Source organism: Eurosta solidaginis, chromosome 5 (genome assembly GCF_040869045.1).
Source record: "Eurosta solidaginis isolate ZX-2024a chromosome 5, ASM4086904v1, whole genome shotgun sequence".
Classification (NCBI taxonomy): domain Eukaryota; kingdom Metazoa; phylum Arthropoda; class Insecta; order Diptera; family Tephritidae; genus Eurosta; species Eurosta solidaginis.
Window position 1 is genome coordinate 86,540,244 of NC_090323.1, and position 7,169 is coordinate 86,547,412.

The 7,169-nt window shown below is 34.1% G+C and overlaps 1 long non-coding RNA gene across 1 annotated transcript; it reads right to left on the reverse strand.

Annotated features, from left to right (window-relative positions):
• Positions 1-2,471: 2,471 nt before the first annotated feature.
• On the reverse strand, positions 2,472-3,017 carry LOC137253688 (uncharacterized). The gene is made up of 3 exons (XR_010953865.1): positions 2,958-3,017; positions 2,667-2,892; positions 2,472-2,606 (listed from the first exon to the last, which is right to left on the reverse strand). It is a non-coding gene; the product is annotated as an uncharacterized lncRNA (long non-coding RNA).
• Positions 3,018-7,169: the final 4,152 nt, after the last annotated feature.

The window sequence follows — 7,169 nt, forward strand, 5'->3', positions numbered from 1 at the left end:
GTAAAAAAAAAATCTTTATAAAAAATCAGGGAGAGACTATCAGTCATCTTTGTATTCCATTTGCTTCATCCCTCTCATACAAGAAGCCGGACTAGATTGTACCGTTATTGAAAAAAATACCTCAACAACAATTACATTATTAAAAATAGCAAAGAAATAATTGATATAATTGGCGTTCATTTTGAATCAATCCACTCTCCAAAACAGAACAAACCTGAAAACCTCATTCATTCACAGGTTGAAGATTGCTTCAATGAGTTTTTGAAAACAAACACTTTATTCGACAGCATCGAAGCAACCAAAACAACATTTACCATCGAAAAGAGGGCAAATAACCTTTCCGAAGAACAAACTGAAAGATTCTTCATTCTTCCCAACGACCTCTCAGATGTATTTGCGAATTTGAAAGGCAAACTCTCATCAGGCTTAGATCAAATACCAAATATCGTCCTAAAAAATTATCCACAGAGATAATTTTAGAATATTGTACGCTTTTCAACAACATGTTGAACAATGCATACTTCCCACCCTTTGGAAAATCGCCAAAACTATAGTGATGCCTAAAAAAACAGAGATAAAAAACAATATCAAAAATCTTCGCCCAATCAGCTTGCTCCCAAATATTAGTAAAGTTTTCGAGGTAGCTATAAACATAAACATTAATAGAATTATCGAAAATATATAATAATAAGTTCCAAACATTCGGTTTTAAATATGGGCACTCAACTATTCACGCCATCAGCCTTCTGGTTTCCGAATAAACTGGAACTGGAATAAAAAATATGTCACAGGAGCTTGCTTCCTCGACATGGAAAAGGCTTTCGACCAAGTGTTGGTAAAAGGACTCATAACAAAACGCATTGGATACAAATTCCCTCTTCATCTTGTAATACTAATTTATAATATGCTCTCTAATAGAAAATTCTCGGTATATACAAATGGTATAAAAAGTACAAGAGAATTTAATATAATAAATGGACTGCAGCAAGGTACTGTAAATGCCCCCATTCTTTTTAATATCTATATACTAGATTTGTTACATAAAATAAACAACATAATAGCATTTGCCGATGATGTTGTTATTTATCACTCAGATAGTTCAATTACTAACACAAACACAAATCTCCAGAGTAAATACAATACTGTCGGAGAATATACAATATATTGGCAACTCAAAGTAAACGCTAACAAATGTGAAACTGTCCTTTTTCGCCCCCCTATCAAAAAATGCAACTCAAATATTAAAAAAAATTGGAAAAAGTTCCAAATTATTTCGAACGAATTCCATCTCATAATTAAACAATCCGAGAGAGTCAAATACCTTGGTATATATCTGAATAAATTTTTATACTATAACGATCACATTAACTACCAAATAACGAAAACTACTAAGGCGTTCCATGTTTATAAAAAAATGTTCTCGACAAAATTTTTGGATAAAAGGCTGAAATGCATTATGTATCAAACACTTTTAAGACCTATACTTACGTATGGAAAGACTGAGAAAGTTTGAACGTAAAATTTTAAGATCCTGTACTTCCTTGTACAGGTCTGCATATAGTAATTATACCAAATACATTTCGAATGCGAAGGTCTATAGTACAGCAAAAGTACCGAGAATTGACTGCCACATAATAAATTTGACAAGGATACATATACTACGCTGTCTTAACAATGACAACACACTGATAAGTGCACCCTTCTACGAAAGCGAAGAATACTTTTCCCTTACAATTAGAAATGGATTTACACCCCCAGAATCATTCCTTTACCTTGACAGGAATTTATTTATACAAAATAAAGATCACATACCGATAATCTATCACATTTTTAGAAGAGCGAATATGAAAATAATCACCTCGAAAACAATTAACACAGAAAACAAACGTTTTAATACATATATCTCTACCAGAGACAAACTAGAAGCATCTTCCATCATAAAACAATGCTGGTCGCTAAATCACATATAACCACAACACCTGCTCATGCCGTACATCCGACATAACTTTCCCTTACTTAATTTTATCTTTTATTAAAAATATTTAATCAGGCATTGTTTTTTAATGTTTTTTTCTTTGCAACATAATCATGGTTCATACATGCTTTAAGTTAAAGCGGTTACACATAAGTGTTATCAACTAATAAAATGTTATATTATATCATATGTAGCCCGCCAAGTACATGAGAACTCGTCTAGAGTCATTGTATAATTGTATTATTAAATGAAAACTATTGTTTAATTTAGTATATAAGATCATCAATATCGAAATAAATAAACACTAAAAAAAAAAGAAAAAATGTTGGAAATATTCAGTTGGCGCTGTTGAGAAAAAATATGGATCAATGATCACAAGTAGAAGTGAAAGATTTTTTTACCATCTGTTGTTGCTTTACACATTAGACATTGGAAACGACGACCAGCATCTACAAATTTCATTTTAGCATTGCAACCGATTACATCTAATTGGACCCAATTCACCAAAATTTACAATGGGTGGCTCATATTCACCCTCAACCGTGCGTGCCATTGGTGAGATGGTAAGTGTAAAGGACAAAGCTGTTGTTTTTAATAAATCAGCTGTTGCAGGTATGCAATACAAAAAGGCCTGCAAACGGGAAAGATCAATGTAATTGCCAAACAAAACATTAATTTCAAATATCAATACCTAACTTAACGTGGCGAGGAGTTACCCTGATCTTGTACCACATATTTTGTGGTCACCAATGGTGGTAATAAACCCTGTTCATTAGTAATAAAAGCACCACCAGCGCTATTTTGATTTTCAACGATAACGCTTATCGGATTAGGCATTTGATCGGTATCTAAACGTTGGGCTCGTTGGGCTACTGTTGCGGCTGTTGATATATACCAGTACCAGGTGCAGGTGGTTGCTAAAGAAAATAATACAAAAATAATCATCAATAATATTTGAAATATATTAGTTGTATTAGCATACATTGTAACCATGACGTCCGGGTATTGTTGACCCGGCATGGATGGCTGACTGGGCATTGGCGCCTGTCCAGGTTGTGTTGGTGGCATCATTTGACCTATGTAACCACCTGGTGCACTTGGCTGTTGTAGAGGATAGCCTGGATGTTGAGGTTGTGTAGGGCAACCAGGTGGATCGTCTACACTGCGCTTAAATTCTTGATTTTACTGCAAAGCTTATAAAACGTTCCTCTCTTCATATTTCTTACCTGATATAGCACACGTTCAGAAACATCAAAATAGCGCGGACCCAAACACGTGAGCGTAAAAATTCTGCTTCCACTGCTGATATACTTAACCTTTTCCAAAGTATATGCTTGCCTAAATATTGAATAAAAAATCTAAATGTTAGCCAGTTTGGATCATAAAAAGATTGATCTAGGTGGGGATGATTCCTCAATATAATTGAGTAGACGATTTGAGTCATATGGTGTTAATTGCATGCTGGACATATATCAGGTACTTCAGTTCAGTCTGGATAAGTAAGAGTTTATCCTGTTACAGTACCCATGGGTTAAGCCAGTGCGGAGCTTACTGACTTTTTATAGATGTGGTGGGAAAGTTATTAGCTTTTCTAGCCCTAACCCGCTGGGGCTGAACATGCCAAGTGTCAGCAATATTGAACATACATGAAATTACGCTACCGATTGTCCTACACCCAAAAATTGTTGTGATGTGACGTTCTATCAGGACCTACATTTAGACGAACCGTGGAATTAAATCCATTGAACTGCACCAGCATATCGTAAATAACACTTTTACTCACAGTTTTTCTTGTGGGTACTACAAAATCACCAAAACAATAACAACCACATGAAAATTTTCAATTTTGTTTGCAAATATCTCTGAAACGAAATAAAATTTTGAATTTCCGCCTTAGCTTAGAATAGGAACCTTCCCAGCAAAAATCTAGTGGCCGAAAATAGGTATATTCTTAGCCCCTAACCCACTGGGAGTGTACTTCGCGTATCTCAGCCGGTGGTGGAGAGTCAGAACGAAATCCTCCAAATAAACAAGTCTGCGGAAGAACAATATTTATTTAGGTTATAGTCTAGTTGAGGAGCCGACTGCTAATACGCGTCCAAAAATATCGAGAGCGGTGTCAAACGTCGCGTCTTGATATCAGTATTAATAATCCGAAGGCGGAAAATAAAAATTTTAACTCGTTCAAAATATATTAACGAAAAACCGAATATGAACCGCGGGTACCTCCGTAACGGGGGGTGGAATCAATAGTGTTTTTGCGCAAAACACCTTTCTGCGTTGCACAGTGGCGCCTTTTGAGTTTTTTCTTTGCAAAAATCATAACTTTTGAACCAATGAAGATATTTTAAAAATTTAAAATGCAAATGAAAGATAATTATTTTAAGATTTATTGTGTGAAAGCTCAGAATGTCACAGATACAGGGTGCTTCAAAAAAATTCGTCAAACTCAAAAATTTTTAGAAAAATGCAAAAACAAAATGTTTTTAGTTAAAATAAAAAAAATAAAATCAGATTTGTCTTATAATGACGTATTTAAGCATTAAATAGGATAAACTAATGATTTTGATAAGATAGCGTGGCACTTCCCACTTATGATAAAAAGATGTATCTAAGTAGTCACGTAATCAATAACTACCAAAATTGATAGACGTATTGTTTCTTTTAAATGGAAATATTCTTATAAAACTCAAATTTCCGTTTTTGGTCCCACAATAACAAGGTGCTTCAAAATTCATCGTAAAATTTTACATGTTTTTTTTTAATTTACAAGCCAAGTATATATTTTATTAATAACTAAAAGTTATTGAAAGTGGTTCAATGAAATTTTATTTGAGCTCAATATTAAACAGCCAACAAATTTTGGAAAAGGGGAGTGGCACTGCCCATTTATGCTAAAAAGTTTTATCTTAGTAACCGCTTTACCAATTTGTACCAAACTCGATAGATGTATTGATTTCTATAAAAATTTAATACTCGTTTGAAGGCGAAATGCCTAAGCTTTAAAATAAATTTGGTAAACTTTAGAGAAATGCAATAACGAAAAGTTTTATTTATAAATTACTAAATTAATTAATTCTTTTATTTGAAATTAACTTGTACATAGATATCTTATTTTTCAATACAGTAAAAAAATTTATTAGTAAATCTGTTTTTCATTGTTGTGACAAGAAATGAGAAACTTGTTTTATCTTAACATAGTCATCGTCACTGGAACATATATCTAAAAAAGCAACCATTTCTGAGCTATTGGGTCCATTAACTGGTTCATGGCAGTTTAAAATATTTAAAATTGCTCCCAATCTTTTCACAACATCTCTATCAACTCCTGTTATGCGAGCAGTCACTTCATTGTTTTTAAAAAATCTTCTTGAGAAGTTACCATCATTTGTATTTCCGTATCCATACTTTGGACAGTCAACTCTAAGGCCAATCTCTTTATAGAATGCATCCTGAATTATTTTTTTTCTCCTGTTTTGTTTCTCTTTACATGTTGTATTGTCGTCGAAAACTTCTCCTTGTTGTGGTAGTGTATAAGCCAGCTTCAAAACAAATTCCATACGTCTTATCCTAGCATGAAAAGGAGATATTCCATACTCGTAATTTAGTTCGTCAGTTATTTAATCATCAAGATTTTCAAAGTCCTTTTGGCTCTTCGTACAAATTGGACATTTCATTGTAGATGTCGTATTTGTTATTAAGTTCAAAACTTTTACATCGACCATTGTTAGAAGAAAATCATGCTTTACTGTAATAACATTCCGCTCTTCAATTTCAATTATTGTTGGTTCTAATTTGGCAATTTGATTTTTTATATCACTCACTGTAGCGTTTATGAGTTCCGAAGACTCCTTCTCGTATTTAAATAATATCGGGCGGCACAATATAGTTGATGACGGACGTGGATTTTTCCAATATTCTGAAACCTCATCTTTTAGTCGTAATGGAACAATAGAAGCCATAAACATATTACTATCTGTAATTGGGTCATCGTCTACATTTATTCTTTGTTTCTTTGCGCTTTGTCCTGATGATCCATCACAGCCCCACTTAGTTATCAAGGCTAGCTCCTTTGGCAGTGATTTCAACTTTTCTTCAGTAAAACTTTGAAGGAGTCATGTAGACGTATGATCCATTAGGTTTTGTAACTCAATTTCAGCTGATACTTCGGTTATTTTGGAACTTAGAGGAACTGCTTCTTTCTTGGCTTGAGTAATTTTTTTGTATCCAGGTAAAATATCGGCATTACGTTGCAGTAATGACTTACGCAATATAATATATTTTTTCTTCGTCAAACCGAAATCTATAAACAGCGCCAAAGCTTCTTCGGGAGTGTATTTGCTAGGTAGCGCATTTGGTGGTGTGGGAATGCTGTTTTTGATCCTCATCAGTCGCACTGGACTTGCTACCGCAACTGCTTCTGTTATATGAGACTTTTCTTCGTCTTTTTTTTATTTAATAGCCAGTGCTTCTGAAAGATGAGTCGTGGCCATAGCTTTTGTGGTATCAGACAGCTTCCTTTTCCTTGCGTAGGTAGAACACTCTTCTATGGGTTTTGTTGGTCTCCTCTAGTTGGATTGGTTGACGTGCTAGGCGTTTCTTTGTCCAAAAAAGTTTTGTCAGCTAGCCACTTTTCATGCTTACTTAGAAATTTTGAATTGTTACGATAGACGTCCTTACATTTTCTTTCTATCATAGTGTATTGTGAACCAATTTTTTCTTCCAGGCCTTCCTTTTCTTTAATGCTTGTTTCACTCGCTAATTCTCTCATAATAGCCTCAACGAAGTCCGGTCTTGACTTTGTAGATTTAAACACCGCAAATAGTTTCGAGTTTTCTAGATACATATTAGAATTGGCTTCGAGTGTATCTGACTAAATATTAAACTGTGAACTATATTTAAAAATTCTACTCATTTTATTAAAGTAAACAGAATACTTAGTTCCTTAATCTCCAAAAGACGAATGATAATGTGCATTGTATGATAGATAGCTTTATATACCTACTCAAATTATAAAAATTTGTTTCAGGTATACAATTCGTAACTAAAAAAACCCAAGCCAAGTGCGGGTGTGTGGTATAACCGTGGCTACCGCCACGGTGATGCACAATTTTTTTTGTGGGCACGAACACAACAGCCACCACATGAAAAACACCAGCTTCAACTGCAAATATCTCCGGACAGAGATACAATT